The 24,934-nt window shown below is 42.7% G+C and overlaps 1 pseudogene across 1 annotated transcript; it reads left to right on the forward strand.

Annotated features, from left to right (window-relative positions):
• The first annotated feature begins 13,487 nt into the window (after window positions 1–13,487).
• LOC104668783 lies at window positions 13,488–23,594 on the forward strand (annotated as a pseudogene). Its single transcript, XR_004053110.1, has 2 exons — window positions 13,488–13,547; window positions 22,221–23,594. The product of XR_004053110.1 is annotated as a heterogeneous nuclear ribonucleoprotein K pseudogene (transcript).
• Window positions 23,595–24,934: the final 1,340 nt, after the last annotated feature.

Genomic DNA, 24,934 nt, shown 5'->3' on the forward strand with positions numbered 1-24,934 from the left:
TACGAATTAAGTTCATCATCTTATGTGGGCACAGTTCAAGACAATTCCAATGGTAACATCAAAGATCACTGATCACAGATCATCATAACAGATATAATAATAATGAAACAGTTTGAAATACGGTGAAGATTACCAAACTGCGACACAAAGATTGCAGTGAGCACATGTTGCTGAGAAAATCGCACCAACAGACTTGTTCAATCAGGATTGCACAGGCCTTCAATTTGTAAAAAACGCAATTGCTTCAAAGGGCAATAAAGCAAAGTGCCATAAAACAAAGTATGCCTGTAATTCACCTCTCTTTCTCCTCTTTCCTGGCCCCATCCTCCCCAGAAATATCACGACTGACTTTTTAAATCCTCTCAGCAAACTATCCCAGCATCAGCCTCACCTCTTTTTTTATGCCTTCAGGGATGTAGCCAAAGCTAAGGAATATGTCCTGTTCCGTGGAGAGCGGACGATCAATAGGTGGTTCCCAGATAATGGAGTGACTGGAGTGAGGTTGAGCTCCCCGTTCTCCAGCAGCTGTCAGAACTGACTACCAAAGTGCTGAACTGAAGACAGCCCAAGATAGTACAAAGAGTAATTTGGACAGTGGAGTGACCATTGTTCTCAGAAAGAGGACAAAGCTGGGGAAAATGGAACACATTAAAAAACATTTAGAAACACAGACAATTCAACTCTTTTTGGGGGGAAGCATGGGGGGAGACAGGAGGTATTTTACTAGGTCCTCTGATGTGGAGGAGCAGAGCTGTCCATATGTGTATGTGTGCATTTTTCTAGAGCGAGTGAATAGCTGTCATCAGACTCTCAAAATTCTCCCAGAACCTTCCTTCCCTCTCTATGCCAAAGAACCATTAAGACACTGCCCAGGAAACTGGGTCAAATGTAAAACATCACACAGTGGAAGAATTCCAAAGTTGGACACCCAGGAAGTCTGCCCTCTGCCTTTAAACACAAGCACCTGGGGATCTTTGGCTCTGTGGCTTCATTTAGCTCATGTATTGGCTACCATTAAATGTCTCATAGGCAAGTACTCTTTCTTGGTCAGTCCTCTGTAGGTACAGTTTGAAAAATGCACTCCGATTTTCAAAGACCCCAGCCAAGGATCTGCCTCAACTAAAATGCTCTCTTCCCACCGCACATAAACACCTCAATCCCCTGAAGAAGGAGGCTTAAGAGTTTCCAAGTTTATGACTGGTTATTACTACAATGGACAATTCACTGAGAACTGAAAAGTTTAAACTTTCAAAATTTGAATAACTTTCGTTGTGGCTGTTCAAATAAGGAAATGTTAATGTTTTTTTCTCACCATTTATTCACTGATTCATTGAGCAAGAGTTTATTGATCCAGGCCCTGGGGATGTTCCATGAATGACACCATTCCTCCCCTCAGGAAGCTAATCGTCCCAGACTCTGTCTACCTTCAGTTACTCACAGTGACAATTTTCAAGCTTGCTACAGGATCTAAACTAAGAATCCACCAGATGACTATCTATGGCAGTGGCCCTGCTCTTTGAAAGTGACTTTAAAACTTACTGGCCAATTCTATCACAAGGATTCTGATAAGGACCACCTGTGGCTGCCAGGAGGCTTAAGTGAGAAGGGATAGGTGAAAGGTCTTTGTAAGCTCCAAAGCACTTTATAAATGTAGTGTATTGTGACAATGACTTCCTTCTACCCAGTTCTTACAACTTACAGATTTTTCTTTTTTTTCTTTTTTCTTTTTTCTTTCTTTTTTTTTTTTTTGGTGGTGGTATATGGAAGAAAAGAAAATATCAGTAAGGTTATGAAGATAGACTTTGAAATTTTAAGGGCATTGCAAAACCTGTACTACTCCTTTTGCCACTGCCACCACCAGCAAGAAAAGGAAGTATTTTCATATGGGGAGCAGGATACAGAATAAGAGGACAATTTAAAGCAGATAGCCCAGGAATATAGATATGGGTGCGCAGAGGTGCTGAAAGCCTGGAACCTGAACAAACACTCCCCTAAATTTTAAAAGAAGAAGAAAATAGATTTTGCAAACAGACCTCAAAACCAACATTAACCTTGGGCAAGAATTGAGAACTGATTATAATAACAGCTGCTAATATATATGAAGGCTTGTCATGTGCCAGATACCACGCTAAGCATTTTTCATGTTTTAATTCACTTCCATTTGGTAAGAACTCAATGATAAGAAATTAGTTAATATACGTATAATTAGAACAGTGCCTGGCACGTAGTAAGTACTCAACACTCTAGCAGGATTATCAGCTCCATTTTATAAGTGTGGAAACCGAAGACAAAGAGACGAGTCTGTGTGTTTATATTTACACAACGAATTTCAGTGATAGACCCAAGCTGCCTGATCTTAAAGTCTAGAGGAAAAACATCTTCAAGGACTTTTCTGTATTTAAATTTTTATTATTCTTTGAACGACTAATTCAATTCAACACACAGTACCTACTTTAAGTAAAAGAGTCCAAGTTCCAGGAGAACTTGGAGTTTTTAAGTACCTGCTTTGAGTAAAAGATTCCAAGTTCTAGGAGAAAAGGGAACTGGGTTATGTCACTGCTGTATCTCCAGTCAATTAATTGCAGGCATTTGGAAGAATAAGAATTACGTCATGATACTGCAGAAGCTCACAAGCCAGTGGAAAGATACCTGCTTAAAAACCTAATATCTGTCTGGTTGACATACGGACTCCAACAGAAGAATGTGCTGGGGAATGAGAAACTGCAGATCAGGGAGAAACCTCTTGAGCTGGGTGTCCTTCGCTGTGAGTCAATGTTAGAAAGCTTTGAAGCATAACCAGGCAGGAAGGGGACTGATGCCCTCTTGGCATAATAAGGCCAGTGCTATTAGTCTGTTATAAATAGGGTTAAGTTTATGTTAGTAGAATGAATATTAATTTCTCCTGATTACCAGATGGGAGTCTTCAGAAGGAAATTAGTCCCAGGGGTCATAAACTGTCTTTGAGTTTTTATACTTTGGGAGAAAGCCAACCCAGCCTGGAGTTAAAGCCCTACTGTGTGTTCCACCCCACCCCAAAAAAATCCTCTAGGCCAGATCTCACCCCTTAATGGTACCAGGGAGTGAGGTGCCCGGAACAGGAATACAGCGCCCTACCCAATCTGCCACTACCACTTCCATCACATGCCACACTTGACCAAAGAGAGCTTTGGAAAAATCACATAAAACCCTTCAAAAACAACTCCTTAAACCCTCCATTAATGTCCTAAGGGAGTGACCAGCTAGAGTGATTGTGTTGAGGCAGCAACATAACAGTCACTCAGAACTACCTTTTCCCAAAGCTGTTTATAGATTGCAATGGCCACATGACAGTTCTAACCTTTGAAACATATGTGGAAGGTTTTAGGCAGGGCTGCAAAGAAAGTTCCTAAAAGGGAGGAGAAGGCATTATCAGCTGTCATGCACCTTTTTGCCTTTCAGTCTTCCACCATCCTCCTTCATGAAATCCAGAGATGGTGGCTGGAGGCATGGCAGCCCTTTCACAGCCACAAGGAAAATGTCAAGAGACTCATAGAGCGCTCATCTTAAAATCCCCGAGTTACCAAATCAGTATCACAAACTGAATACCTAAGGATTTCTTCTTATATCATAAAAAAGAATTCCTATTGTATTTAAGCCATTGTTATTTGGGTTTTCATTCCTAAAACTGGACTCAAAACTCAAAGCAGTCATAGATTACTAAAGAGCAATGAGGTACAGTACAAAGAGCTAGGAGGTCAGACTCATGCTGGAGTCCTAGTTCTTTAGGAACTGTGTGACCTGAATCAATGACCCTCCTCTGTAAAGGGGAGTGTCTTACTGTGGGTGCTCCCAAAAGCCAAGTCTGAACAAGGACTTGGGTGGCAGCAGGTGATTTATTTGAAAGGTGATCCTAGGAAGCCAGAGAAAGGTAGTGGACAAGGAAGGAGGGAAGATCAATAAAGAGTGTGCTATTGAGCTGGGTCTCACAGTGGGCAATTCTGATTCAAACCCCTGAGGACCTTCAAAGAAAATTCCGTAGAACCTTCCTACTGAAAATGTGGGCCATGGGCCAGCCTCAGCATTAGCTGGCAGCGTGTTAGAAAAGCAGAATCTAGTCCCCGTCCCAGACTTCCCGTACAATAATTTGCACCAGGAGATCCTGTGCACATTCAAGTTTGAGATGTCCTGGTATAGAATGCACCTCAATGCTAGGCCTTGGAAAGACAGAAGCCTCTTGCCACTCATTAGTAGAGGAAGCATTTGCTCTCTTGCATTTCCTGGCTGAACAGACTTCCACAGCTTAGGAGAAAACCCTAAAGAAGGAAAGCTGGGAGACTCAGCAAGCACTTGAGGTGGGAACCCTTCATGAGGGGAAAACTGATCACCCAGGCTGAGGGGATGAGGTGTGGAGCACCAGCAGCATCCACAACTGCGGGTAGTTATAATACCTAGTTCATATGGACATTGGAGACATGAAATGAGCTACTGTATATAACAGGAGAGTTGCCCAATAGTCTATTGCTGTTATAATCATAGCTACAACAACCAACCTCATTTGAAAAGACATCTTATGACTTACATGACAAAAGCCAACCTAGTTCCTGTATCTCCAACTCCCTAAGATAAGGAGAAGCACAGTCCTTGAACTCAAGGAACTTCCAACCTTGATAGGGAGATAAGGCTTGGGGACATGAAGCAATGCAAGACTGGCGTCATACATTATGTAATAACACACTCACATCAGTATTAGCAAGAGTCCTTTTGTGTGCTTATTATTTACTAGGCACTCTTCTAAGAGGGGTGTGTGTGTGTGTGTGTGTGTGTGTTTTAATTCATTTGATCCTTACAAGAACCCAATAAAGTCGGTTCTATTATTAGCACCATTTCACTGATAAGGAAACTGAGGCACCAACAGGTGAAGTGACCTGCCCAGAGGCTATACATTTAATCTCCACACGCCACTAAAACTAGTATAGCTCCACATTGCCTGCCACCCCTCCTGCAGTGAGCCTCTCACTGTGATTTTAGACATGTTCTCTTTTTCCATGCTTAACTCTCCTTCAAGGTAAGCAAGTCACCTAATGCTGTCATCATTGTATAGATAGTGTGGGAACTGGAATTCAGTGAGATTACATTTCAGAGCAGAGCAATAGCCAGGGTTCCATTAAAGGCTTCAGAGGAACCAAAACCAGCTGAGCTCCTATTCACCCAGAGGTCAGGGAGGTGGGGTGGACAGTGCCTAGACCTGGAATCAGGAATGCTGAGTCCTAAGCCAAGTGTGGCCACTAACTCAAGCCATTTAGCCATTTGAGTGTCACTGTTCTCATCTACAACCCTAAGGGGGTAGGATTAGCTCATACACTAGTGTTCCCTTTAAGCTCTAAATTCCAATGGCTGGATGACTTGCTTAAGCCCTCTACTCATCTCTCAGTCCTCCTGGGAAAATACCTATAATGCAAAATCTGAAAGTAAGGAGAGTTTTTCCAGTCTTATTTGCTATAATATTCTTTCACCAAAGATTTAAATATTGATCCTTTAAGAAGCTGCAAAGTCAAAAGCCCACATAATGATATCTATAAATATTCTATGGATGTCACCTCCCATCTAATGTCAAGGTGTACTGTACTTTCAAGACTATTTTCTAATTTTGCAAAGCATTTGCACTTGGACTAACCTGGCCTTCCATTTTGTACTCTATATGTCTAATTCATTTGCTCTCTGTGACCTGATGTAGCCCTCAGCACCCTTGCTCCTTCCACAATTGTACCATATAACTTCATCATTAATGCCACAACGTGAACTCACCCCAGCAACTTCTTACCACGTGTGCCAGGTTACTTTCTTGCTGCAGTGATGCAGTCTTCCTACCAGTGTGCAGCTTTTTAAATGGATCAAAGATCAGAGCCTATCTTCTGAAAAATCACGCTCCAGGCTCCAATATTCCAGAAATCCATTGTTTGAAAATACCAGTTGGACAACTTCAACACAAACAGAAAAATGCCATTCTGTAGGCTTCAGGAAAAACATTTATGAAGGTGCCCTATCCAGTCAGTTCTCTCTTTGCCCACCCACAAGCCTCCTCCACCCTCAAGAGAAGGTCCTGTGAATTGAGAGGAGGCTCAGGCCCTAAGAAAAAGCCCAGAAAGGGGGTGATGTGAATGGCACATTGTTCTATTCTGCCAGTTGCTCTGACTCAAGGACCACAGGTTAATTTCATAATCTTCCCCTTCCACTCCTCTTTCTAGTTTTCTTTTAAAGCAAACAAGGCATCAGCAGGACTCCCAAAGCAATTTAAAAGTTATAAGTATCTGTCACTGTGAAGGATACAGCGTCCACTATTTGCAAAGAACTGTAGAGACACAAATAGCACAAACTCAGTTCCTGTCCCTCCAAGTGCCTAAGATAAAGACAGCACAGCCTCTGACCTTAAGGGACTTACAACCTTGATAGAGAGATAAGACTTGGGGACATGAGGCAATACACGACCAGTGCCACACATTATGTAATAACACACTCACATGAGTATTAGCAAGTGTCCATGGCTGGAATTTCCCCTATTATCTTCCCCTCTTCAGTGCCTTCAGTCTTCTCTTGAGCCAATGTTGTTGTTTGTGCCTAGTTGAAAGACTGCTCACTCCTGCCCCTGGGCAGCAGAGACAAAGACCCTAACTTCTCTGAGCAGCCTGAAAAGCGACAAAGGGGAATTGGCACAGTTGGAGTTGAGAAACTGGCAGAGAGGTGATAAGATAGCGTTTAAAGTCACAGACATTGCTCTCAGCATTTATTGATTGTAATTCAAGAGAGGAAAAAGGAATAAAATTATCTCCACGCTGGAAGTCCTTTGGAATATGTGCCAAACAGTGTCTAGGGAAAAACTGGCATGTTCTTGAAGCACATGTTACTCCTCTCCCCTCCCACACCCACAGCAGACATCACTAATCAATGACAGCACTCTTCCCTGCTGAGCACTGTGTGTCCTTAACACTGTTAGCACAGCACTCCAGGCAGCCACAGCAATTGAACAGAGTTGCCACAGGAGATGAAGTCTCTTCTGTCCCAGCTAGTGAAAGGGAGTGAAGACACCTGGTGCTGCCCTCTGGGTCAACCTCGCCTTCTCACAAACACAACATGTTCATCCACACCTCCTGGCCATTACAGGTCAAGACACTGTACTTGAATGTTCTCCCTTGTGTTTTACCAAAGCAGAGTCATTCTTTCAGGTCTGGTTCAAATTTCATTTTTCCAAGAAGCCTCTAGGGTGCCCCAACCCAATCTTCCCTCACCCAATCTCTCTTTCCTTCCATTTCCCAGGGCTGCCTTCTGATACCACACAAGGGAGCTCTATCCTGTGCCCTCCAGTTTTGTTTCCTTATTACTCTTTCTTCCTCTACTAGACTTTAAACCTCTAATGTCTTCCAAACTTTTAAAAAACTTTGTTCAAAAAAAAAAAAAAAAAACTAACACAGGACATCGGATACAGTAGACTATCTGGTAAATAGGAGTTTTGTTTGTTTTAAATTTCAGTAATGGAATTGTTAACTTTGGGGGTGATTTTTAGTTTTGCTTTCTAGAAGTAGAGGCTGCCGTTTGCTTTGGAGCCCCTCCCCTCTTTATTTGGGGAAGTTCATAGGCCTTTCAGTTCCATCAAAGGAAGATAAGTCCCCACTCATTGTCCCCGAAGGAAACTGTGAGATCTTCTTATATTTGCATGTATGTGCCAAACATGTAAAGTGAGCTCCCAAGCCAGACTGTACACTTGAAAGCAGAAGAAAAATGGTTTTTCCTAGAGAGAAATGCATACTGGACTGTCAGCTCTCCCCATTCCCTACCTGTCATGGACTGAATATCTGTATCCTCTCCAGATTCATATGTTGACATTCTAACCCCTGCTTTGATGGTATTAGAAAGTTTGTGGGGGTGATTAGGTCATAAGAGTGGAGCCCTTGTGAATAAGATTAGTACCCTTGAAAAAAGCCTCAGAGAGCTCTCTCTCACCCCTTCTACCAAGTGAGGACACAGAGAGACAACAGTTATCTGTGAAGCAGGATATGGGTGGGCCTTCACTGAATACCAAATCTGCCAACAACTTGATTTTGGACTTCCCAGCCTCCAGAACTGTGAGAAATAAATGTTTATTGTTTAAACCACCCAGTCTATGATATTTTCGTTATAGCAGCTCAAACAAACTAAAACATTACCCCCAATGGAGTTAATAAAAGTGAATACCTGGGACTCTGGAGAATGTGCTGAGGACCGCTATGCTGGGTCAAGGAGCTCGCCCTTAGTTAGACTTCTAGAGGGGAGGGAGAAGATTGTGTCTGGGCTTGGAGCAAATGTGCAAGGAGTGGTTCTTTCTTGAGATATGGGGCCAGGGCATGGGTGGCAATGAGCAGAAGAACTTGTGGCTGAGCCAGACAGTCTGGCTTTCAGCAGTGGTATCATGACAACCCTGATGGCAGGGGATAGCAGGCCTGCAGCCAGATTGACCAGACTTCCTGACCACAGTAACCAGGCTGATGTCCTGAGACAGAGTAGCAAGCCTAGGAGTCCCCAAGAACATCCTGGGAGAAGAACAGCCACAGGAAAATGGACTTCTCCATTCAATGAAGGGTCAGAGATACATGGGGCCAGAATCATGTTAATTGACTGTTAAGATACAGAGAGAGAAAGCTGCTGCAGGTGATCTCTTTCAAGTAGGTGACATAGATCTGGGGTCCTACCTCTTTGGACCCTATCTCTTCTTACCTCTCCCGCTTTCCTAAAGGGCTCAAGTTGAAAATCATAAGTTCTAATCTGAATTCCTTGTTTTATGCCTAAAAGAACCAGAGCCCAGAGACATGGAGAAGATCATTCAAGAGCACATGCCACGCAAAAGACAATACCAGGGACAGAACCTCATCTTCTGACTCCTGGTCCAGTTCTCCCTCCAGCACAGCAAACAGCCTTTGGATTCCGCTTGGGAGCAAGTCTTCCCTGAATGCCCACCATGTGCTCAGTCCTGTGCTGTGCTGAGTGAAACACGTAGATGTGTAGGACTTAGTGCCTGTTCCCCAACCCACACCCAAGAATCTTACAGTCAGGTTGGGGAAATAAGGCAAGTGAACCCTGACTTCCTCATGCTGTGGGTGGTACTGGAAATCAATCTTCCTGTTTTAGATTTGTACCATCGCTAGGTTTGAATATCTGTGATCCTCCCTCACACCCAAAACTCATCTGTCAAAACCTAATCATCAATCTGATGGTATTAGGAGGTGGGGCTGTTAGGAGGTGATTAGATCTGATAATGGAATTAGTGCCCTTATAAAAGAGGCCCCAGAGAGCTGCCTTTCTCCTTCTACCATGTGAAGGCACAGCAAAAAGGTACCATCTAAGAACCAAAAACCCACCCTCACCAGATACCAAATCTGCTGGCACCTTGATCTTGAACTTTCCAGCCTTCAGAACTGTAAGAAATAAACTTCTATTTATAAGCCATCTAGTCTAAGGTATTTTGTCATAGCAGCCAAGCTAAGAAAACCCATCTATACTCATGAAAGAGTAATGCAGTTGGGGTACTATTACCATTGGCCTAGCTCAAGAGATTTCTAGCAACCTTTCCTGCTCTCCCTAAGTAGGGTTGCCAGGTAGAATGCATGCACTATTGCATGGGGCCTACTTATACAAAAAAATGCATTATTTATTCCAAATTCAAATTTAACTGGGAATCCTATATTTTTTATCCTAAATCTGGCAGGTCTACCCCCAAGTCCAGATGTTGAGGGAATTGTGCAACCACTGGCCTTATCTTGAGTTTACCCTAGTTTACCTAGGGTAAAAGACACAGAAGAAGTACATAGGTAATCAGTGGGGACTGAGCAAAACCTTGGAGCGTGGATGGATGTCACTCTGGTCAGGCAATGATGGGCCAAGGTGCCAACTGTTGAGGAAAGGAAAGCATCACCAGACACCTACTGCAAGCTCTGCTGACAGAAACCTGGGCTCCTTTCAAGTGCCATGATCAGCTTCAATGTTATGCTTGAACAACACTTCTCTTGCTGGTCTTTTGTCAGCTCTATTCTCCCAGCTTTACCTATACAGCAGACCCATCCCCTCCTTAGTAACTTCCCAGGCTTGGTTCTAGCTCTTGAGGCCACCTTGTGCTTCCCTTCTTCTCCCTCTCTGCACTCCCCTTGCCCACATTCTTACTGGCACTGAATAAATCCTTCTTTCTACCGAGGCACTTCGTTGCCCCTACCTCCTCCTCAAACCCTCTTCTCTTATTCCCTCAACATAAACATGATGACTCATCTGACCCAAAGCTCAAGTAAAGGAAAAATCAGTTCCCACCTCCTGAGAAGCAGGAAGAACAGAAGCCTCACACCCTCCCTGGAGGTTAGGGGAAACATCTGTGCCTTAGGCCAAGCAAGGAAAGGGAAGAAATACAAAACATTTCACTTCTTTATTAGTTTAAGTATAGAATAAGTGGCTACAACAAGACCAAAATTGCAGAGTCTAAAACAAGATCTAAATTTCTCTCTTATACTTAATATCAGGAGGCAGATAGGCAGTCTACAGCAGGTAAGCAACTTGATTCCCTAAAGCCAACCCAGGACTCAAGTCCCTTCTTTTCTTCCATTATCCTACTGGCATGTGCCAGCCTCTATTCTAGCCAGTAATAAAGGGAAGAGGGCAAAAAGGGGAAGGCCAAACACGTTCTTTTAATAAGGAACAATTGTGGACTTCTGCTCACAGGATGTCAAGTCACATTATTCTATCATCAGCCACATCTAGCTGCAAGAGAGGCTGAGAAATACAGATTTTAGCTGGGCAGCCATGTGCCTTGTGCAAGTGGCGAAGAGAAATGTCTTATGAAAAATGAAGAAGGCACAATTATTATTCTCTGCCAAAATTAGAACAGTCTGAAAATTCAAATCTCACTATAATATACCAGCAATACACAACTATACATGATGCAATAGAAAGATGAGTAGTGCAAATGACATACTATTAATATAAGGGCCCCAAGGAGAGAGGATTTGTTGTGAGGTTTATGATGGGGATAAAATTTCACCTGGGTCCTGGGAAGCCAATAATCACTCAACTTTCATTTCTTTGAAAGGTAATTTTTAACCAGAGCCCCCAATACCACTAAGGACATCTACTTATTACAACAAATTGTTAGAAAAAAAAAACACTGGATCCTTGATAAGACTGAAGCATACACTCAAGACATTCATATCTCCAGTTACTTTGCAAACATATTAAACCTCAGGCCTCTCTCTCTCTTTCTGGTTTTACAGGTGTGTTGTAAGAAGTTAAGCAACTAAAATATCGTAAGGAGATAAGAATTAAGTTTAATTTCCTCTCATAGCCCTCCACTCCTCCTGAACAAAGTCATTTCCTGATGTATTGCAAGACAACGTTAATCATCCCCACCCCATTAAATCTATTTGCTTTCATTACATGTTCCTAATCCAGTTAAGCATGGACAAAACATTGGATTTACTTCCGATGAATTTCACCTCTTATTTTAATAACTGCTTCCTTCACCTATTTTCCCTGGCTTGTCTTTCATCTTCTCCTCCCTAATCCTTCAGCTTCCTCACGATCTAGGATATAGAGAGCTCAAAGAAGCTCTAACAATGCCCTTTCTTCACATCGGCCAGCTCCCATCTGCACCTCCAGCTTGATCTACGCCCCACTGGTTCTGAGCATTAGTCTGATCTCAGGGTCAAGAGCATAAGAACTACAGCAAGGTATTTTGCAGGCAAAGGTACTGGGCTACAGCAAGCTCCCTCATCCGCTCTGTAACAACATTTGAAGCAGGTGTAAAAAGTCACACCAAACCCATCTCCCTTCGGAAGCACAAAGTCAAAAGGATAAGAATCAAGGGGTTGGCGCAATGCTAGTCATTCTCCTTGTTCACTCCCTCTTGCTACCAGGTCAGGAGGGTCCAGGGAGAAATTAGGCTCAGAATTATAGTCTGAGCAACTTGGCTTTCTCTAAAGTGAATGCTTCAGAAATGCCCCGTAGGCAGATCATTAAAACCTTCTTAAGCATTGTTATGGGAAGGCCTCTGAGAGCCACAAATCTTGCCACAGAGGTACACTATTTATCCAGTCAGCATTTCCATAGCGAGCTGATGGCTGATGAAGGATTTAAGAAGGTGGTCCTCCCAGTCCCTTCACTTTACAAAGTGCCTGTTACAGGTGTGTAGGCTGACCTTGAGTAGGTTCATGTCTTTTCTCTGAACCTGTTTACTCATCTGTAAAACAAAAGGATTTGGTCAAATCCTACAAGCCTGAGTTGTAAGGAGATAGTTTTAAGGACCCTGTTCCCTCTATCCATTCCAAAGGGCCTGGATTCCACTCTGGAATGAAATGATGGTTCCACCTTGGGAAAACTGGCCCAAACTCAAATAGACTAATCGGTGACAGAAAGCCCATTTAGCCTGAATATTTAATTAGGCAATGGGAGTAGACATCTCTCAGGTGTCTGCTGAGCTTGGCCCACAACCCACTCTTCTTCCCAACACAGTTCACATGGTTGGGCTTCCAATGGCCCTTCTGGTGGTTAGACCAACTGTAGACATCTGACCCATGGACAGCCAATCAGATTGCCTCCCTCAGGAACTGGGGTTGGCCAGTCAATTTCCCCCTGAAACTGAAATCCTAATGTGTTTGTGGGCTGCTCTGGGTCAAGATGGAAAATGCATGCTCACCTTCCATTCATTCTTTCTTGTCTTTGAACTTTAAAATGTGAGGTGTTCATTCTCATAGAACCTCAATTTGTATCTGCCCAACAGAACTTACCATTTCTCCTCAAGGTAGGAATGGGAGTGAAAAAATACCAGTTGTGTAACCCCCATTTCGTATCAGAAGAGCTTTCTTGCTGGTTTTCCTGGCTTGGCGGCATGATGTGGGAGCTTAGGCACATAGACCAACCTAGAAGGTGAGCTTGAAGATAGCATTAAAGGTAACCACCTGAACCGATGATTCAGAGCTAGAAAGCCCATACCATTTAATTAGCTCCCTTTGCACTGGCATTTGAATAACATGATCTTGGCACTTACTGGAGGTTGTGAGGCTAATGAGACTTACCTCTACAGCACTTATATGGACTTTGGAGGCCAGGGCAGTGCAGTGAGGAACAAAGGGGAGTTGTGGAAGGATTATGTAACAGGGCCTCTGGGTTGTAGGGCTGTCATGGTCAGCCCTATGGACCAAAGAAGAGACTGCTGATCTGCTGATAGAGTGATGACACCCCAGGTTTGCTTTTTATTAGCTGTTCTATTACTGGTCACCACAGCATCCATAGTTAAAATCCAATCTGAATGTTCCTTGAGAATCCTTGGGTGCAGAGTGTCGGAAGAGAGGCTGACAAGCCTTGTATCTTGTGAGCTACTCTGTCCTCACAACAATGCCCAGACATCTGCGCCACAACCTGTTCTGACTTCCCTTTTTCTGTGCTTCAAGCAGCCTTTTCCATTCTTCGCACTAAACCAAGTTTGCTATCACTCACTTGCCTCGATGGTTTCAGGGGCAGAGCTGTTGGTAGATGTGCCCACTCGTGACCTGGTGCTCAAAGCAGTGAACTAGAGAAACAGCCTGGTGGGTGGAGTGGCTAAAAGGAAACCAGGGCTCAGGATAAGGAGGAGCAGCCTGCTGATGAGCTAGGTGCCCTTGGGCAAGTCCCTTAACTTCCCTGACTTTCTCTTAACTCCTCTGTAAAACAAGCAGAGAGGATAAGGTGATCTTCAAGACCCTGTGACTACATGGTATGATTTCCCTTGCTCCCTCCTCCTGCAATGCCTCCTGTGTCCTGAACAGTTCCTGTGAAAATTACTTTTAGGAAAGGTATTTGCCCCTCCAAAGCCTTTTCCAGATGCTGCTTGCCCAAAAGGGAGTGAGCTCTGATTGGGATTCACCCCAGACTTTTTTCCTCTAACACCAGAAATGCTCATTTGAATTGATGACTTGAGGACTGGACGGCTGTGTTGCTCTGGCGATAGACAGTTGAGTTTATTGGAAGTGAACACCAGGCTTTCAATTCACATCAGTGTGGGCCCTCAGATTTGCATGATTGCACATTCAGAGACAGGCACCTGCACTCGGGGCATCCTTGGCTGCCCACACGTTCCACTGAGCCAACCCCAGCTGCTACAAGCTGCCTGTTTAAACAAGGCCTGCTGAGTTGAGCAGAGTTGCCGAGGTGAAACAGTGTGTTAGTGGTTGAGGCTGTTCACACAGAAGAGTCTCCACTGTTGAACAAGCCTGTCTGGTAGCTGCTGGGGCAGCTGCAAAGGGTGTGTGACCCAAAGGAGCCTCCTCCCTCGTGGGCTGAAGCATCCACTAAGGCCTGTTCTTCATTCCTACTCAGCATCAGAGCTGAGTCCTATGATGCTCAGCTCCTCCACTAGGGAAACCTCCTTGGACCTCAGTCCAAATTCAGAACCTCCTTCATGAAGATTTCACAGTAGCAGACAATCCATAGTTAATGTCAGGGTTTAAGTCCCAACATTACATTGACTAGCTGTGTAACCCAAAGGTTTTTGGAGCCTATTTCCTCAACTGTAAATGGGGATAATAATATTGCCTACATGGTTGGGCTGCTGAGGATTAAATTAATTAATACACGTTAAACACTTAGAACAGGGTCTGGGATGTGGAAAATGCTCACTAAATCTTAGTCATTATTTTGTCATTAATTTGGTTGAGAGAAGTCAGATGTGGAAAGCACCTGGAAAAATACAATTTAAGTTCATCGTTGAAAGGCAGTAATCTTATTTAAGTATCAAAATGTTCCTTGTAAGCAAGATGGAATTGTTTAACTGTGACACCAGGTACTATAAACTGCAAAGTAATCTCTCATGAAATTTTAGAGTTTGAAGATTAAAATGCACTACTTAGAATGCAGTCTGGAGAAAGGGTAGGAGAATGGGAAGAAGGTCTCCTCCTTTAACCAGATCTGGTAGACCACCCTCAAGCTTTCTAGTCTCCCTCCCCATGGAATGACTTGCCGTCTTGCTCAGCTCCAAGCAAGAAAACCAAAGAACCGAGAAGTTAAATAATTTTTTTGCTGATCTGCAGTTCAAGACCAGGTTCATCGGGATCAAAAATCCTTTGCTGATTCTGCCTCTCCAACCAGTCAAGCACTGTGCCGGGCAGACACTCTGGAGGAAACACAGATATATGACACGGCCCCAAACCCAAGAGTCAGCACTCTAACAGGAGTGTCTAATATTACACAGAAGCTCTGGAATACAGTTGAGAAAACCTCTCAGCAATTGAGAGAGAGAGAGAAAATTAGATGATCAAAGCAAGAGATCCAATATCCAACAAACAGGAATTCTAGCAAAAAAGAGAGAGAATGAAAGAGAGGAAACCATTAAAGAAATTTAATAAAGTTCCTCAGACCTGAAGGACACGAGTTTCCTAGATGAAAAGGATCTGCTAAGGATATAGAACTATAAGTGGCAGGGAATCCATCGTCATGAAATTGTATATAATCAGAGATAAAGAGAAGATTCTAAAGGCTTCCAGAGAAGGAAAATAAGATACAAAGGATGAGGCCCAGGATGGCACCAGAGTTCTGACCAGCAACACTGGAAACTACAAGAAAATGGAGCAACATGCCCAAAGTTCTGAGTAAAAATTATTCCCCACCTAGATTTTAATATCAAGACAAAGTCAATTGAATGTGAAAGTTTAAAAAGTCATTTTCCTAAAAACGTGAAGTTTTCAAAACGTTTACTTCCCATGTACCCTTTTTCAGAAAGTAGTGGATGTGTTCCATCAAAATAAGGGAGTAACCCAGTGGTGTGCTGTAGTTGGCTCATGCCAGCACCCAAGATTATCTCTTTTCAACTCTGAATTTAGTGGCATCACATTGGTCACTTAAAACCAGCCATCATGGGAATATTGATACCACAGAAACCAGCAAACACTATGAACTAGGGTTTCCCATCCCCCTCAACCCTCCCTGACCCCCAGGTGGTTGTACATTTACCAGCAGACCACTGGAATAAATCAAGAAAAAGAAAAATAAAGAATGTGCTGTGGTCTGAATGTTTGTGTTTCTTCAAAATTCATATGCTGAAACCCAGTCCCCCACTGTGTTGTTATTAAGAGGTGGAGCCCTCATAAATGGAATTAGTGCCCTTATAAAAGAGGCCTGAGGAAGTTTGTTTGCCTCTTTTGCCCTTCTGCCATGTGAGGAGACATCGAAGGTGCTAACCATGAGGAATGGGCCCCCATTAGACACCAAATCTGCTGGTGCCTTGATCTTGAACTTCCCAGTCTGCAGAACTGTGAGCAATAAATTCCTATTGTTTATAAATTACTCAGTCTAAAGTACTTTGTTACAGCAGCCTGAACTAACACAAGACCTTTAGGAGAAAAAGCTCAGTGAATTCCAAAGATAATGATGAAGAGAAATCTCAGTATAGCTAAGGAGAAATCAGATAGAAATAAGGTTCCAGGGCCAGGCATGGTGGCTCATGTCTGTAGTCTCAGCACTTTGGGAGACTGAGGTGCGTGGATTACTTGAAGACAGGAGTTCGAGACCAGCCTGGCCAACATGGTCAAACTCTGTCTCTACTAAAAATACAAAAAAAATAGCTGGGCAAGGTGGCACGCGCCTGTAATCCCAGCTACTCAGGAGGCTGAGGCAAGAGAATCACTTGAACCCAGGAAGCGGAGGTTGCAGTGAGCTGAGATTGCGCCATTGCACTCCAGCCTGGGTAACAGAGCAAGACTCTGTCTCAAGAAATAAAAAAAATAAAAAATAAAAGAAATAAGGTTCCAGAAAAAAATATCTTTCAAACAGAAGTTAAGACTGATAAATTATCTGAGAGTTTCAACAATGTTGAGAGATCTTCTAAAACTCTGGTGAAGACTTTAGGGACACACTAGTCACAGATACCAATACCAAGAAAAAAAAAGGGGCAATTATTAACTACAGGGGAAATACAACATTTCACAAAAAAGAAGGAATTGTAACTGTAGTACATTATTTGGCTCTGCTATGAATAATGTTGATATAATCACAGTGAAAGGAATATTAACATTGATGTGACTAACACTACAATATAACTTTATCAAAATAATGCAATGAGGGAAATAGGGAGATGTTAAAAGAAGCAGAATACTTTCTAAATCTGTAGTAGGAAAACAATAAATAAATGTAATATAAAAATATTTGTATTATAAGCATGTTATATAGAACTAAGAAAAGCCTGGGCACAGTGGTTCATGCCTATAATCCTAGCACTTTGGGAGGCTGAGGGAGGCAGATTGCTTGAGCCCAAGAGTCTGAGACCAGCCTGGTCAACATGGTAAAATCCAGCCTCTACAAAAAATACAAAAATTAGCTGGAAGTGGTGCCACTGTGGCCCAGCTATCCAGAGAGGCTGAGGCAAGAGGATCACTTGAGCCCTGGAGGCCGAGGCTACAGTGAGCCAAGATCATGTCATTGCACGCCAGCCAGAGTGACAGAGCAAGATCATGTATCCAAAAAAATAAAATAAAATAAACAAGGAGAAATACAGCCGAAGAAACAAATTTTAAAACTGTACATGGTGAACTTGGGGTGGGGCAAGATGGCAGAATAGAGCCTCTACCAAGCATCTCCGCCGTAAGAACACCTTTTTTTTAGATGGAGTTTCACTCTTGTTGACCAGGCTGAAGTGCAATGGCGTGATCTCAGCTCACTGCAACCTCCAACTCCCAGGTTGAAGTGATTCTCCTACCTCAGCCTCCTGAGTAGCTGGGATTACAGGCATGTGCATGCCTGGCTAATTTTTGCATTGTTAGTAGAGACAGGGTTTCTCCATGTTGGTCAGGCTGGTCTCGAACTCCTGACCTCAGGTGATCCACCCTCCTCGGCCTCCCAAAGTGCAGGGATTATAGACATAAGCCATTGCGCCCGGCCAGGATGCCAATTTAATAATTATCTACACACACACACAAAAGCACCTTCATAAGAACCAAACATCAGGTGAGCACTCACAGTATCTGGTTTTAACTTTGTATTTCTGAAAAAGGCACTGAGGAGGTAGGAAAACAGTCTTGAATCTCCAATGCCACCCTTCCCCCATCCCCTGGCAACTGCAGCGCAGTATGGAGAGTGTTTTGGTGCACTGGAGAGAGGAAGATCACAGCATCTGTAAGGCATTGAGCTCAGTGCTGCCCTATTATAACAGAAAGCAAAGTCAGACCAAACTCAGGTGATGCTCGACCACCAACGGAGCATTTAAATCAGCCCTAACCAGAGGGGAATTGCCAATCACAGTGTCTGAATTTGAGTTCCTGCAAGCCTCGCCACTATGGGCTAACATGCTCTGGGGCCCTCAATAAACTTGAAAGGCAGCCTAGGCCACAAGGACTGCAACTCCTAGTTGAATACCAGTGCCGAACTGGGCCCAGAGACAGCGGACTGAGGGGGCATGCAACCTACTGAAACACCAGCCAGGGTGACTAAGGGAGTGCTGGCATTTCCCCTCCCCTAAATCCAAGCTGCACAACTCACAACTCCAAAGGAGACCACTTCCCTCCACTTGAGAGGAGAGAGAAGAGTCGGGAAGACTTCATCTTACATCTTGGATACTAGCTCAGCCACAGCAGGATAGGGCACCAGTCACAGTCGTGAGTCCCCCTTTTCAGGCCCTAACTCCCAGACATTTCTAGATACATCCTGGGCCAGAAGGGAACCTGTAGCCTTGAAGGGAAAGACCCAGTACTGGCAACATTCATCACCTGCTAACTGAAGAACTCTTGGGCTCAGAATAACCAGCAGTGATACGCAAGTATCACACCAAGTATCACACACTTGCTGGCTTCAGGTGAGACTCAGCACATTCCCTACCATGGTGGCTATGAGATGATGCCCCTTCCACTTGAGAAAAGCAAAGGGGACATTGTCTTTCACCTTAGGTACCAGCTCAATCACAAGTGGTAGAGCACCAAGCTGGCTCTTGGGGTCCCTGATTCCAAGACTTGGATCTTGAATGGCATAATTTCTGGACCTGCCCTGGGCCAGAGGGGAGCCCACTGCCCTGAAGAATGGATCCCAGACCAGGCAGCATTCATCACAAGCTGACTGAAGAGCACTTGGGCCTTAAGGGAACATAGGTGGTAGTCTGGCAGTACTCCCCATGGGCCTGTGTTGGCAGTGGCCATGAAGTGAGGCTCCTCTACCTTTGGAAAGGGAAGGGAAGAGTGGGAAAGACCGTGTCTTGTGGTTTGAGTGCCAGCTCAGCCACAGTACAATAAAATACTAGATAGACTTCCAAGGTTTTTGACTCTAGTCCCTGGCTCCCAGACAGCACCTCTGAACATGCCTGGAGCCTGGGGGAACTCACCGCCCTGAAGGGAAGGACATAGGCCTGGCTGGCTTTGCCATCTGCTGATTGTAGAGCCACAGGGCCTTGACCAAATAGAGACTGTAGCCAGGGGGTTGTTACAGCAGGCAATTGGTGAGACCCAGTGCTATGCTGGCTTCAAATTTGACCCAGTGCAGTCATAGTGGTGGTGGCCACAGGTATGCTGTGTCACACCACCTCCACCTCCACCTCCAGGTGGCTCAGGACAGAAAGAGAGAGACTCCATTCATTTAGGTGAAGAGAATGCAACCTACTGAGACACCAGCCAGGGAGACTAAGGGAGTGCTGGCATTTCCCCTTCCCTAAATCCAAGCTGCACAACTCACAACTCCAAAAGAGACCACTTTTGGAGAACAAGAGTCTCTGCCTGGTAATTCAGAGAATTCTTTCAGATCTTTTCCAAGACCATGAAGGCAGTACCTTTAGGAGTCTACGAGAACCACAGTGTTACTGGACTTTGGGTGCCCCCTAAAGCAAATACAGCTTAGATCACAATATCCAAGTTTGTTTGAATATCTGGAAAACCTTCCCAAGGACAGGTACAAACAAGCCCAGACTAAGAAGACTACAATAAATACCTAACTCTTCAATGCTCAGACACCAAAGAACATCTACAAGCATTAACACCATCCATGAAAACATGATCTCACCAAATGAACTAAATGAGGCAGCAGAGACCAATCCTGAAGGAACAAAGATATGTGACCTTTCAGACAGAGAACTCAAAATAGTTGTGTTGAGGAAACTCAAAGAAATTCAACATAACACAGAGAAGGAATTCAGAATTCAATCTGATAAATTTAACAAAGAGATTGAAATAATTAAAAAGAATTAAGCACAAATTCCAGAACTGAAAAATGCAATTGGCATACCGAAGAATGCATCAGCATTTTTTAATAGCAGAATTGGTCAAGCAGAAGGAAGAATTGGTGAGCTTGAAAACAGGTTATTTGAAAATACACAGTCAGATGAGACAAAAATAAAAGAATAAAAATCAATGAAGCACACCTACAGGATCTAGAAATTAGCCTCAAAAGGGCAAAGCTAACAGGTATTGGCTTTAAGGCCAGGTGCAGTGCCTGTAATCCTAGCACTTTGGGAGGCTGAGGCAGCAGATCACTTGAGCTCAGGAGTTCAAGTCCAGCCTGAACAACATGGCAAACACTGTCTCCACAAAAGATTCAAATATATATATATATATATATATATATATATATATATATATATATCCAGGCATGGCAGGACATGCCTGCAGTCCCAGTTACTTGAGGGGGCTGAGGCAGGAGGATCACTTGAGTCTAGGAGGTCAAGGCTGCAGTGAGCTGAGATCACATCACTGCACTCCAGCCTGGGTGACAAAACATGACACGGTCTCAAAAAAATAGATAGATAGATAGATAGATAGATAGATAGATAGATAGATAGATAGATAGATATCAGAGCAGAATGAATAAAATTGAAATAAAGAAAATGATATAAAATATCAATGAAACAAAGAGTTGGTTTTTTGAAAGTTAAAACTGACAAACATTTAGCCAGGCTAATGAATTAAAAAGAGAGAAGATCCAAATAAAATCAGAAATAAAAAAGGAGACATACAACTGATACCACAGAAATTTAAAGGATCGACTATATCCCAATACATCAGAAAATCTAGAAGAAATGGACAAATTCCTATACACGTACAACTGTATAGGACACGTACACCAAGACTGAAACAGAAAGAAATCCAAAACTTGAACAGATGAATAGCAAGTAACGAGACTGAAGCTGTACTAAAAGTCTCCCAGTAAAGAGAAACTTTGGACCACACGGCTTCACTGCTGAATTCTACCAAACATTTAAAGAAGAACTTATACCAATCCTACTCAAACTATTCTGAAAAACAGAGGAAGAGGGACTGCTTTCAAACCAATTCTATGAAGCCAGTAATACCCTGATACCAAAACCAGACAAAGATACATTAAAAAAAAAAAAAAAAAAAAAAGATCAGGCCAATATCTCTGATGAATATTGGTGCAAAAATTCTCAACAAAATACTAGCAAACTGAATTCAACAATATATTAAAAAGATCATTCATTATTACCAAGTGGGATTTATCCCTGGGATGCACGAATGGTTCAACATCCACAAATCAATCAACATGATACATCATATCATCAGAATGAAGGACAAAAACCATAAAGTCATTTCAATTGATGCTTAAAAAGCATTTAATAAAGCTCAACTCTCTTCATAATAAAAACCCTCTGAAAACTGGCTATAGAAGGAACATGTCTCATCATAATAAAAGCCATATATGACAGACCACCAGCTAGTATCATACTGAATGGGGAAAAACGGAAAGCCTTTCCTCTAAGCTCTGGAAGATGACAAGGATGCCACTTTCACCACTATTATTGGACATAATACTGAAAGTCCTAGCTAGAGAAATCAGACAAGAGAAAGAAAGAAAAGTCATCCAAATTGGGAAAGAAGAAATCAAATTATCTTTGTTTCCAAACGATATGGGCTTATGTTTGGAAAAACCTAAAGAATCCACCAAAAAAACTGTTAGAACTGATAAATTCAGTAAAGTTGCAGGATATCAGCATACGAAAATCAGTAACATTTCTATATACCAACAGTGAACCATTTGAAAAAGAAATTAAAACCTAATCAAACAACTCTATAGGAAATAATCTAATAATCTGATTTAAAAGTGGAAAAAAATTTATTCGACATTTCTCAGGAGAAGACACACAAGCACAGCGGCGGAGGGACGGTGACCTCGTGCAGCTACTGCAGCACTGGGGTGTCAGTCATTGGTCTGACCCAGAACACTTCAGTTCTGCTCTGCAAGGATATATAATAACTGATTGGTGTGTCCATTAATACAAGAATGTGGAAACTGAACAGCCAGAAGAAACCTTCCCTAACACTGAAACCAATGGTGAATTTGATAAACGCCCTGCAGAAGATATGGAAGAGGAACAAGTATTTAAAAGATCTGGAAACACTGATGAGATGGTTGAATTACGCATTCTGCTTCAGAGCAAGAATGCTGGGGCAGTGATTGGAAAAGGAAGCAAGAATATTAAGGCTCTCCCTACAGACTACAATGCCAGTGTTTCAATTCCAGACAGCAGTAGCCCCAAGCCTATATTGAGTATTAGTGCTGATATTGAAACAATTGGAGAAATTATAAGGAAAATCATCCATACCTTGGAAGAGGGCCTGCAGTTGCCATCACTCACTGCAACCAGCCAGCTCCTGCTCGAATCTGATGCTGTGGAATGCTTAAACTACCAACACCATAAAGGAAGTGACTTTGACTGCGAGTTGAGGCTGTTGATTCATCAGAGTCTAGCAGCAGGAATCACTGGGGTCAAAGATGCTAAAATCAAAGAACTGAGAAAACACTCAAACAACCATCACGCTTTTCCAGGAATGTTGTCCTCATTCCACTGACAGAGTTATTCTTATTGGAGGAAAATCCGATAGGGTTGTAGAGTGCATAAAGATCATCCTTGATCTTATATCTGAGTCTCCCATCAAAGGACATGCACAGCCTTATGATCCCAATTTTTACGATGAAACCTATGATTATGGTGGTTTTACAGCAGTGTTTGATGACCGCCGTGGACGCCCAGTGGGATTTCTGATGCAGGGAAGAGGTGGTTTTGATAGAATGCCCCCTGGTCATGGTGGGCGTCACATGCCTCCATCTAGAAGAAATTATGATGATATGAGCGCTCGTCGAGGACCACCTTCTCCTCCTCCTGGACAAAGTGGCTGGGGTGGTAGCAGAGCTCAGAATCTTCCTCTTCCTCCACCACCTAGAGAGGGAGATCTCATGACCTATAACAGAAAAGGGAGACCTGGAGACCGTTACGACGGCATGGTTGATTTCAGTGCTGATGAAACTTGGGACTCTGCAGTAGATCCATGGAGTGCATCAGAATGGCAGATGGCTTATGAACCACAGGGTGGCTCCGGATATGATTATTCCTATGCAGGGGATGGTGGCTCATATGGTGATCTTGGTGGACCTATTATTACTACACAAGTAACTATTCCCAAAGATTTGTCTGGATCTATTATTGGCAAAGGTGGTCAGTGGATTAAACAAATCTGTCATGAGTAGGGAGCTTTGATCAAAATTGATGAGCCTTTAGAAGGATTCGAAGATCAGATCATTACCATTACAGGAACACAGGACCAGATACAGAATGCACAGTATTTGTGAAGCAGTATTCTGGAAAATTTTTGTAAGACTAGTGAAGAACTGAAGGAGTCCTGCATGCTTTTTTTTTTTTTTTTTTTTTTCCAATCTGCTTCTGTTTAAAAAGCCAACATTCCTCTGCTTCATAGGTGTTCTGCATTTGAGGTGTAGGGAAATTTTTGCTATTCACCAGATGTGATGTTTTAGTTCCTTACCAACAGGGTTGGAGGGGGGAAGGGCACGCCAAAAAAACAAACAAACAAACAAACAAACAAAAACTAACATTGAAATTTTGAAACAGCAGCAGAGTGAGCGGATCTTATTTTTTGTTATTGTTGGTGGTTTGAAGAAATTCCCCCTATGTAATTATTATGAACACCTTGCTTTGTGGTCACTGTAACATTTGGGGGGTGGGACAGGGAGGAAAAGTAACATTAGCCCACATGTCCCTGGCATCTGTTCAGAGCAGTTCAGAATGCAATGCTCTTTTGTAAGAAACATTTTATGATTTTTAAAATAAATTTAATTAACCCAAAAAAAGAAGACATACAAATGGCAAACAGGCATAAGAAAAGGTATGCAACATCACTGATCATCAGAGAAATGTGAATCAAAACTACAATGAGGTATCACCTCACTCCAGTTAAAATGGCTTTTGTCCAAAAGACAGGCAATAGCAAATGTTAGTGAAGATGTGGAGAAAAGGGAACCCTCTTACACTGTTGGTGGGAATGTAAATTAGTAATCTCATTTACAAGAGCCATAAATATAATTAAATGCCTAAGTATTAACCAAAGAAGGGAAAGAGCTTTATAAGGAAAACTATACAACACTGATGAAAGAAATGGAAGAGGGCATTAAAAAAATAGAAAGATATTTCATGTTTATGGATTGGAAAAATCAATAATGTTAAAATGTCTATACTACCCAAAGCAATCTACAGATTCAATGCTACTCCTATCAAAATACCAATGACATTCTTCACATAGAAAAAATAATTCCAAAATTTATATGGAACCACAAAAAAGCCAAAATAGCCAAAGCTATCTTAAGCAAAAAGAAGAAAACTGAAGGAATCACATCACCTGACTTCAAATTATACCACAGAGCTATAGTAACCAAAACAGCTTGGTACTGGTATAAAAACACACAGACCAATGGAACAGAACAGAGAACCCAGAAACAAATCCACGCACCTACAGTGAACTCAATTTCAACAAAGGTGCCAAGAACATGCTTTGGGGAAAAGACAGTATCATTGATAAATGGTGCTGGAAAAACTGGATATCCATATGCAGATGAATGGAGCTATGCCCCTATCTCTTGCCAAATACAAACATCAAATCAAAATGGATCAAAGACTTAAACCTAAGACCTCAAACTATGAAAC

This window comes from Rhinopithecus roxellana, chromosome 14 (genome assembly GCF_007565055.1).
Source record: "Rhinopithecus roxellana isolate Shanxi Qingling chromosome 14, ASM756505v1, whole genome shotgun sequence".
NCBI classification, from domain to species: Eukaryota; Metazoa; Chordata; class Mammalia; order Primates; family Cercopithecidae; genus Rhinopithecus; species Rhinopithecus roxellana.